Source organism: Eumetopias jubatus, unplaced genomic scaffold, assembly GCF_037043125.1.
Source record: "Eumetopias jubatus isolate StellerSeaLion01/CBP00866 unplaced genomic scaffold, mEumJub1_p1.0 scaffold_11, whole genome shotgun sequence".
Classification (NCBI taxonomy): Eukaryota; Metazoa; Chordata; class Mammalia; order Carnivora; family Otariidae; genus Eumetopias; species Eumetopias jubatus.
In genome coordinates, this window is record NW_028274817.1 from 25,475,735 (window position 1) to 25,486,990 (window position 11,256).

General features: G+C 42.8%; 1 long non-coding RNA gene across 1 annotated transcript; it reads left to right on the forward strand.

Moving 5' to 3' along the window:
* The first annotated feature begins 3,876 nt into the window (after positions 1-3,876).
* On the forward strand, positions 3,877-8,448 carry LOC148162984 (uncharacterized). Its single transcript, XR_015769502.1, has 2 exons — positions 3,877-4,050; positions 8,193-8,448. It is a non-coding gene; the product is annotated as an uncharacterized LOC148162984 (long non-coding RNA).
* Positions 8,449-11,256: the final 2,808 nt, after the last annotated feature.

Below are 11,256 nucleotides of genomic sequence, written 5' to 3' on the forward strand. Positions count from 1 at the left end.
TTTGAAAAAAAAAAGATTCGTCTAAGTAAAAATATGCAAGAGTGTCTGGGAAAGGTATAAAAAATAAATTAGAGGGAAATCTAGCTCTACTAGATATTAAAACAATTGTAAGGTTACAATTTTAAAAGTATGATATGGTAGTTAAAATAATAAGAAGCAGGGGTGCCTGGATGGTGGTAGAACATGCAACTCTTCATCTCAGGGTGATGAGTTCAAGCCCCAAATTGAGCGTGGAGCCTACTTAAAAAAAAAAAAAAAAGCAGAATAGAAAGTTTGGAAATAAACCAAGTGCATACAACAATTTAGATTTTGATAAAGGTAGCATTTTGAAATCAGTAGAGAAAAGATAACATTGTCTAGTAAAGGTGTCTGGAAAACTAGCTAGCCAGCTGGAAAAATAAAGATGATGTACTACCTCATTCCTTATTCCAAAAATACATTGAAATGTACCAAAGATATAATAGAACCATAAAAATAGTATATGAAAAAAAAATGGGTGAGGCTTTTGTAAGCGTGGCTCAAAACCAAGAAGCTCTAAGAGCAAAAAGACATAAATTCGACTACATAAAAAAAACTTTAAAACCTGCAAAGCATAAAACACTATAAATAAAGATTAAAAAAACAGGGTTGACTGGGTGGTGCACTCAGGTAAGTATCCTACTCTTGGCTTTGACTCAGGTCCTGATCTTAGGGTCATCGTATCGAGCCTTGCATGGAGCCCCATGTCGGGCTCCACACTCAGCAGGAAGTCTGCTTGAGATTCTTTCCCTCTCTCTCTCTCTCTCTTCCTCTGCCCATCCCCCGGCTCGCTTGCTCTCTCTCTAAAATAAATAAATAAATCTTAAAAAAAACAACAACAAATTGGGGCGCCTGGGTGGCTCAGTTGATTAAGCGACTGCCTTTGGCTCAGGTCATGATCCTGGAGTCCCGGGATCGAGTCCCACATCGGGCTCCCTGCTCAGCAGAGAGTCTGCTTCTTCCTCTGACCCTCTTCCCTCTCGTGCTATCTCTCTCTCACTTTCTCTCTCAAATAAATAAATAAAATCCTTTAAAAAATAAAATAAAATCTTTAAAAAAACAAATTGGGAAGATATACTTGCAACACATATGACAGACAAAACTTAATACAAAAAAGAATTCTTTTTTTTAATTATGTTTTTTTTTAAAGATTTTATTTATTTATTTGAGAGAGAGAGAGAGAGAGCACATGAAAGGGGGAGGGTCAGAGGGAGAAGCAGACTCCCCGCCAAGCAGGGAGCCCGATGCGTGACTCGATCCCGGGACTCCAGGATCACAACCTGAGCCGAAGGCAGTTGCTTGACCAACTGAGCCACCCAGGCGCCCAAAAAAGAATTCTTATAAATCAATAAGACCAACAACACATTAGAAAAATGGACAAAGGATATGAGAATATACAAATGGTTAGTAAATGTATGAAAGATACTCTGCCTCATTAATAACCAAAGAAATACAAATCAAAATATTTTATTTGACCTATCAGATTGGTAAAGATTCAAAATATTGACATTTCCAGGGATGGCAAGTGTGCAGAGAAACAGCTACTCAACACTGTGGTGAGATTATACACTGGGTCAGTATTGTTGGAAAGCATTTTGTATATCTATAAACATTGTATATCTATAAATATTTTATTTTATTTTATTTTTAAGATTTTATTTGTTTGACAGAGAGAGACACAGTGAGAGAGGGAACACAAGCAGGGGGAGTGGGAGAGGGAGAAGCAGGCTTCCCGCTGAGCAGGAAGCCCGTTGATGCAGGGCTCAATCCCAGGACCCTGGGATGATGACCTGAGCCAAAGGCAGACGCTTAATGACTGAGCCACCCAGGCGCCCCTATAAATATTTTAAAGGTCCAGACTCTTTGACCTAGCCACTACATTTTGGTGAATCTATTGTATAGAAATACTTAAAGCTGGATATACAGTATTGATCACTGTGGAATTAATTATAAAGATGAAAAATTGATGAAAAACCCTTAAATATAGGGGGCTGGTTAAATAAATCATAGTAACCCATGTAATAGAATTCTACATAACAAAAGAATTAGATAAGTTGCTACTGTCACATTTTAAACTTTTTTTTAATTAATAAACTTTATTTTTAGAGCAGTTTTAAGTTTACAGCAAAATTGAGCAGAAAGTACAGAGCATTCTCAAATACCCCCGGTCCTCACACATGCACAACCCCCCCCAACAATTGACATCCTATAACACAGTGGTAGATTTTTACAATTGATGGACCTATGTTGACACATCGTTATCACCCAAAGTTCATAGTTTACATTAGGGTTCATTCTTGGTGTTGGACAGTCTATGTATTGTGTGGATTTTTAAAAGCAAGTGTAGAAATAAATAGCATGATTTCAGTATTATAAACAACATATATAAACATATCTATGTGCATATAACGTGTGTGTGCATGCGTGTGCGCATGTAAAATTCAAATGAGAATTGTCCTGTTTTGGAATTTTGCTAATGCTCAAAGCTGAGGTCCATTTCCTCCTCCTCCTCCTCTTCCTCCTCCTCCTTCTTCTGCAGGTTTCAGAGCAAGGTTTAATGCTGTGCACATTCACACATGAAAGCTGTTTTCAGAAACAGAGTCCTAAGTCATGCTGTCAGTTCCCTTGAGGTGCATATTGAGGGCATGGGCTGTTTCAGGCATGACAGGAGCTAACATGGAAAGAGACAGCCCCACCAGCAGACACCAGAGGGGTCTGAGGAGGGTCAGTTTAATCATCCTTAGACTTGCCCTTGGTGTAGGGCACCCAGTCCAGAATCAGCCACCAGTCCGTGGCCCACACCAGCCTCCCAGTGTGAGGTCCACTTTCTAAAGAATGGACCAAGGACCTGCCAGGCACCCCCTCCAGCATGCACAAAAATACGGAATTGGTTCTTCAGCCATCATCCTTGCCACATCACTAAGTCCATACGAAGAGAAGACCAGAAATTTGCGGCAAATTTATTGACACACAAACCAGACATCAGATTCAGGGGTTGACAGACTAAGGTGATGAATGCTGTGGTTTTCCTGTTCAAATGTGGGGGATCCAAGAGAATTCCTCAAAGCTAGGGTGGCTGCTGAGCTGCAGAAATTTGGAGACTGTTAATTTGAGTCCTCTGGGAAGCAGAGGCTGAGAGTGAGTTAAGAGTGTCAGAAGTTTATTGGGTAGGTAAACTCCTGGGAGACGTCAAGAGAGGGAAAGAGAATTGGACAGGGAAAACTTCAGACGATGATACACATTTCACACCTGTGAAAAGAAATGGCTGGGTGGGGGGAGGTACAGAACTGAGCAGGGAGAGCGTGCAGATGGTGATGCAGATATGACATCTCCAAAGGGGGCAGAAAGTAGGATTGGAGAGAAAGAACCTGAGACCACAATGCAGATCTGACAAAGTTTCAACCAACCCAATGGTGAGCTCCGGAGCAAAGATTGCCTATTAGAGGAATCCCATGTTTGGCAGAAAATGGACAGGTCCTAGTACCCCTGCCATGCTCAGTCATTGGCTGGAGGATGCCCAGGAAGTGAATCTTGGTTAAAACACTGCAGTGGGGGCGCCTGGGTGTCTCAGTCGGTGAAGTGTCTGCCTTCAGCTCAGGTCATGATCCTGGAGTCCTGGGAGCCCCACGTCGGGCTTCCTGCTCTGCGGGGAGTCTGCTTCTCGCTCTGCCTCTGCTGTTCCCCCTGCTCGTGCTCTCTCTCTCTCTCTCTCTCTGACAAATAAATAAATAAAATCTTAAAAAAAAAAAACCCACTGCAGTGGATTCGGAAGGTGCTGCAGCTGGAGGCTCTCAGCTACCTTTACTTCTTGCAGGTAATGGCAAATTCTTTCTTGAAGGGAGAGCCTAGCAGTGATCCTTCACGCCTGCCACAGACTGCCCCGGGAGTGCCACTAGCTTGGAGGGTGGTGAAAGAATTTTTGAGAACTTGACACATGCCTCCTGGAATTTGGGGACATCTGTGAACATAGAAGATTCCCACTTCTCCCCCAGAGAATGCTGCAGGTGGAATAAAATAACCTACCACAGCAGGGTAAGGCGAGAAGGCAGAAGTCGGGGCGGGGGGCGGGGGCTTGTTCTCCCATTGGTCGGCATGGGGAGGATGCTTAAGTTTCCCAAGAAACAAGTAGGTGCCTCAGAATGAAGCTGGACTCCAGCTGTTGTGAAGTTATCCTGCTTTCAGCAGGCAACCTGTTGAGGTGAGGGATCCCCAGTAGTAAGAGGCCATGAGGTATACTATCAGGGATAGGAACTGAAGGAAGGTTGCAAGTAAATCAACAAGAGAGCCCAGTGTTCAAACTGGGGAACTGTGCAGTGTGGAGAGTTTTTTGGCATCTCTGAAGACTCCATCTATGTGTCCTCCTAACCTCTACCTCCCCCAAAAGCAAGCATTAGGAATATCTGCCACGCTGAGGACATCAAGGCCAGACTTAGGCAAGAAAGAGTGACAAAAGAGACCAGATAAGTAAAAATAAAAACAAAAATGAAACATCAAAAACAAAACACTTGGGGACACCTGGGTGGCTCAGTCGGTTGGGCATCTGCCTTCGGCTCAGGTCATGATCCCGGGGTCCTGGGATTGAGCCCTGCATCGGGCTCCCTGCTCAGCGGGAAGCCTGCTTCTCCCTCTGCCTCTGCCTCTCCCCCTGCTTGTTCTCTCTCTCTCTCTCTCTCACAAATAAATAAAATCTTAAAAAAAAGGAAAACAAAACACTTGGCTCCTTTCCTCTAACCCCCCACCGCCCCTTACCCTAGGGGACCCAGAAGCAGCTGAGCGAGGGGAAGGAGAATAAAAGAGCAGTAGAGGTCAGGCCTGACCTGGGATGGGAGAAGACACTGTTTGAGTGGAGTGGTTGGAGACGAAGCTTTTTTTTTTTTTTTTTTTTAGATTTTATTTATTTATCTGACAGAGAGAGAGAGCACAGAAGCAGGGGGAGCTGCAGGCAGAGGAAGAAGGACAAGCAGACTCCCCACTGAGCAGGGAGCCCATCTTGGGGCTCCATCCCAGGACCCTGGGATCATGATGTGAGCCAAAGGCAGACGCTTAACCAACTGAGCCACTTTGCCCTGAGACAAAGTTTTTTTGTATATACACTCCACCAAATTAAAAATGTTCAATAAATCAGGGGCGCCTGGGTGGCTCAGATGGTTAAGCATCTGCCTTCGGCTCGGGTCATAATCCCAGAATCCTGGGATCAAGCCCCACGTCTGGCTCCTGGCTCAGCGGGGAGCCTGCTTCTCCCTCTGCCTCTTACCCTGCTCATGCTCTCTCTCTCTCTGTATCTCTGTGTCTCGAACGAATAAATAAAATCTTTAAAAAAATGTTCAATAAATCAATTATATATCCATAGATCTAAATATACATTGGAAAAAATTGGGAAAGATACATATCAAACTGTTGTTTATGGTAATTACTAGGGATTTAGGGGAAGTTAAGGGTGGGGCACAATTTTATTTTTTACTTTATATGCTTCTGTATGAGTTTTATTTCATCAAGCACTAATTAGTTTTAAAATAAAGAAAGTAAGTTAAATAAAACAAGTTGTTTGAAATGAACTAACTGAAAAGTATTTGAGAGTTAATTTATTGTACACATTCATGAAGCTCAATGGATCTCAAGGAGGATAAACATAAAGAGAGCCACAGATACACACAGCATAGTAAAATCCATTCTCTATATTTTTTCAGTTTTTTTAAGTGGTTGTTAAAAGGTTTATCCTCGAATTCTGGGAAGATGGCAGCTTGAACAAATGTCCATGGCACACTCTTTCTACTCAATTCTGCCTAAGAATAACACAACAGCCAGTGTAGGCAAGGTGACGGAGCCTGGAAGCTGCATCTAAGGCCATATTTCTTTTAGGATCCTCTAGTGGGGATGAAAAACAGATTCAAGCCAAGGTCATGCTCTTCTTGGGCAGCCTCCAGCTAATGACTGACTAAGCATGGCAGGGGTGCTCGTGCCTGACCATTTTTGCCCAATGTGGGATACTTCAAATAAGAGATCTTTGCTCCGGAGTTACTTCTTCGGTTGGCTGAGACTGTTTGATCACCTTAAAGTGGGGTGAGAGTCAAGGGATAGTGGTAGAGGACAGGGCATATCTGTTGGAAACATGGGATAATGACAGTGATTTAGTGGTTCTCTGAGGAAGTTCAGCCTGCCCTATGAAGCCTGGTCCTGCCTACCTGCTTTCCTAAGGTCCTACAGGGGCCTGATTCAGCTGACCGTGGTGGACCTCCAAGAAAACTAATCTGTTCGTCTGAATTGCTACGGTTGGAAGAGATTTCTACTAGTGTTCAGGGAGACATGGGACAGAGAGGCTTCCTCCCTGTGCCTCACAAAGGCATAATGGCTCTTCATCTAGTTTATTTCTGACCCACAAAAACAAAAACTACTTAACCTTCTACCATTCACTACCATTTACCACTGCTCAAGAGATGCTAATTGCCTGACCTAATTGCTAAGGAGTCAAAATCACAAGAAGGCAAAGAGAAATAACCCATTTAAGGAAAATGATTACCTAGAGGGAGGAAGACTAACTTGAACAATTAGATGGTTCCCATTAATGTAGAAAGGAAGAGTCAGAAGGGAATTATTAAATAATTAAACAAATTAATATTTGCAAAATGTTTAGAACAGTTCCTGTCATACATGTTTGTTAAATAATAAACTATAACAAGAAGTAATGAGAACGCCCAAGGATGTGGAATTGGAGCACAAAAAAGACCCTGTAGAACTAGAAAGTATGATTTTAGAAATTCAAAAATTCAGAACAAAAATCTTGCAAGCTTCCATGCAGAAAGAACACATTCTGGTTTCCAGCTGATTTGGACAACAGGAGGCATTGGTGGATGGTTGGAGGCAGGGAATACGGAGAAGCCAGAATATTTCTTCACCTCCTTCTCTGCCTCAGATAGCATCGCTAGTAGTGATTACAGCTCCTCTGTAGCCCCAGCTCCTACCAGGCAGGCTTCCACTGAGTAACCCTGGCCCCTGGGCTCCAGTAAAACCATTTCCTGCCTTTGACACCCGCCCCCAGCCTAGGGGCAGTAGATGTTCCCTGCCTTTCTTAATCTCTGGGCTGTCCCTTATTGTCCCCTGTTTGGTTTATCAATTCTTCCATTATCTGTGTGATCCATTCCCTGTATTTTTATATTCTATTTTATTTATTTATTTATTTATTTATTTATTCATTCATTCATTTATTTAGTGATCTCTACACCCAACATGGGGCTTGAACTCATGACCCCAAGATCAAGAGTCGCATGCTCTTCCAACTGAGCCAGCCAGGTGCCCCGTATAGCCCTCTGTTTTGTTTTTTATTTTTTTAAAGATTTATTTATTTATTTGAGAGACACACAGAAAGAGTGCAAGCAGGTAGAGCAGCAAAGCAAGAGGGAGAGAGAATCCTAAGGAGACTCCCCACTGAGCGCAGAGCCCGACATGGGAGCCTTGATCCCAGGACCCTGAGATCATGACCTGAGCTGAAATCAAGAGTGAGATGCTTAATTGACTGAGCCACCCAGGCACCCCTCCCTCAATTTTAAATACTCAGAGCTGTTTCTATTTTCTGGTTGGACTCTGACTGACACTCTTATTACAAAGGAAAATAAACCAGGATTAGAGGTTTTTTTTTATAAGGCTGTTTTTTTTTTTTTAGTGTATTTATTTATTTGAGAGAGAGAGAGTGTGGGAGTGTGAGTGAGAGAGCACGAGTTGGAGGTGGGGGGGCAGAGGGAGAAGTAGAGACCCACTGAGCTGGGAGTCTAATGCAGGGGCTCGATCCCAGGACCCTGAGATCATGACCTGAGCTGAAGGCAGATGCTTAACTGACTGAGCCACCCAGGTGCCCCAGGACTAGAGTTTTAATATATGACACAGAAAGCTGGAAAACACTGGAATACCATCTATAGAATGTTGGGAGTAGAGGATTGCTGGCTGACAAACATATACCAGGCTTTGACAGCCTGCTTCTAAAGTGGCTTCCAGTAATCCTCACCTCCTGGTATTCACTCCCTGTGTAATTCCCTCTTCTTGTGTGTGTGTTGGTCCTTGTGACTTGCTTATCACAGACTATGGCAAAAATGATGGGATGTCACTTTCATAATTAGGTTGTGAAAAACTGTGGCTTCTGTTCTGCTTATGTTCCCTCTGGCTGTTCTCATACTCTGATGTAGAGAGCCATCTGGCAAAAAAACTGAGGACCTCAGTCCAACAGCCAGCAAGGAACTGAATCCTGCCAAAAACCATGTGACTGAACTTGGACATGGATCCTGTCCCAGCTGAGCCTTGAGATAAGACTGCAGCCCCAGCTGATAATTGATGGCAGCCTGTGAGAGACCCTGAGTGGATACCCTGATGGAAATCCTGAGAGATTGTTAAGTAGATGACTCAGTTAGGCCATGCTATTCCTGACCCGTAGAAACAGTGAGATCATAAATGTGTGCTGCTTAAGCTAAGTTTTATTTTTTTTAAAGGTGGAATTCAAGATTAAAAGCAATAAACAATACAAAAAGGGGCATAAATTGTTCGATCTTTAATGAAGAGATGAGCCATAAACCTTTATGTACTAAATTGTTACAGCAGCTTAAGATTTAAAACAAAACTCTTAGAAACACAAGAAGATTTGGTAAAAACCACAACCATAATGGGAGATTATAATATACCTCCTTCAAAACTTAACTGATCAAGTACACAAAAAATAAGCTAGAAAATAGATGATTTGGGGGCACCTGGAAAGGTCAGTCTGTTGAGTGACTAACTCTTGGTTTTGGCTCAGGTCATGATCTCAGGGTCATGGGATTGAGCCCCCTGTTGGGCTCCACGTTCAGCGAAGAGTCGGCTTGGGATTCTCTCTCTCCCTCTTCTTCTGCCCCTCCCCCCCCACTCATGCTTGTTAAATAAATAAATAAAATCTTAAAAAAAGAAAATAGATGATTTGATTAATATAACCAAAAAGCTCAATGTATGACTATATATATATATATATATTCATATGCATCTAAAAGTGTAAACTATTTTCTAATGTTCATTAACTGTGCTTCATCACAGAGGAGAAACTTCATAAATTTAAGAGAAGAGAATTCTTTTTTTTTTAAAGATTTTATTTATTTATTTGACAGAGACACAGTGAGAGAGGGAACACAAGCAGGGGGAGTGGGAGAGGGAGAAGCAGGCTTCCCGCCAAGCAGGGAGCCCGATGTGGGGCTTGATCCCAGGACCCTGGGATCATGACCTGAGCCGAAGGCAGATGCTTAATGACTGAGCCATCCAGGCGCCCTGAGAATTCTTTTTTTAAGTAAGCTCTACACCCAACATGGGGTTTGACCTCACAAACCCGAGATCAAGAGTCGCATGGTCTACTGACTGAGCCACCCAGGCACCCCTAAGAGAGGAGATTTTAGAGGCTGCATTTTCTCATTGTCATCCAGTGAAATTAGAAATAAGTAATAAAAGATGGTCAAAATATCTTTACTAGTTAGAAATTGAAGAACATCAATTTAATCCTAGATTAAAGAGAAAATAAAAACAGAACTCTTAAAAAAAAGTTTAGGAAGTAACAAAATGTGGATATACCACATACTATGGGATCACCTAAAACTTTATTTAGAAGAAAATTTATAGCTCTGGGGCGCCTGGGTGGCTCAGTTGGTTGGAGTATCTGCCTTCGGCTCAGGTCATGATCTCAGGGTCCTGGGATGGAGCTCTGCATTACGCTCCCTCTGCTGCTGCCTCTGCCGCTCCCCCTACTTGTACTCTCTCACTCTCGCTCTTTCTCAAATAAATAAATGAAATCTTAAAAAAGAAAAAGAACTTTCTAAAAAAAAAAGAGGATTCACAGCTTTAAATCAGGAATCACAAAAGTCTAGGTAGGTGATGGAGATGTACGAAGTGGCTAGATATAAAAGTGGAGGTGGGGCCTATGGAGACTCAGCAGAGACATGACTGCCCTGAAAGCACTGGAGTCCACCAGTCTGTGATACCCCCTTTAAATGCTTTTCGTGTTGGGCGCCTGGGTGGCTCAGTTGGTTAAGCGACTGCCTTCGGCTCAGGTCACGATCCTGGAGTCCCGGGATCGAGTCCCGCATCGGGCTCCCTGCTCAGCGGGGAGTCTGCTTCTCCCTCTGACCCTCTTCCCTCTCGTGCTCTCTATCTCTCATTCTCTCTCTCTCTCTCAAATAAATAAATAAAAATCTTTATAAAAAATAAAAAAAAATAAATGCTTTTCGTGTTAACAAAGAAAAGGGCACCTCGGTGGCTCAGTCGTTAAGCATCTGCCTTCGGCTCAGGTCATGATCCCAGGGTCCTGGGATTGAGCCCTGCATTGGGCTCCCTGCTCAGCAGGAAGCCTGTTTCTCCCTTTCCCATTCCCCCTGCTTATGTTCCTGCTCTCGCTGTCTCTCTCTGTCAAATAAATAAAAATTTAAAAAAATATATAAAAAAAGATTTTAAAAAAAGAAGGGAAAAAATGGAAAATATGGAAATGAATCAACTAAGACCACAGTGGCAAAGCTGCACAATTATCTAAAAGAAAACATAAACGGAATTAATAAAAATAAAGCTCAAAAAATTAGTGAAACAGAAAATTGTCACAGGTTGGGTTCCCTGGGAAACAGATGCTGAGGAGGAAAGGATCCAAAAGGTTTATTGAGGAGTAGGGTCTGTGAAGCAGAAGAGGCAGGGCATGTTGGCGGCCTTGCAGACCTGACAGTCTCTGCCAGCTCACTGGGGAGCTGCACAGCAAAGATGTTCCAAGGATCCCGCATTGGGCAGAAAAGGCTATGCCCCAGTCCTTCCACCTTGCCTGGTCATTAGCCGTGGGCATCCCAAGAGCAGTGTGACCCTCAGCTCAAAATCTGAGGTGGACTCTGAAGGTCCTAAAGGCTGCCAGCACTCTTTGTGGCTGGGCAGTTAGTCCTTTCTGGAAGTGGGCTCTGAGTGTTGCCTCTCTGCCACAAAAACAATAAAAAGTGGTATAAAAAATTAATAAAACCAAAAGCTGGCTTTAAAAAAATTAATTCAGTTTATTAAAGCTTCCGCCTTTTATGTGTGTGTGTGCACAATTTGCAAAATTGTGCTGCAAGTGGAATCTATGGGCACAAATCTGCAAAGAAGGGACATTTAGACTATGTTGAATGGTATCAGGTAAAAACAAGTAGCCTTTAAGTCCCTCATCTTTTTAAACCAGCCTTCCTTCCACTGCTCTGTAAATAAGGAACTGATTTTTAATGATCTAAAATT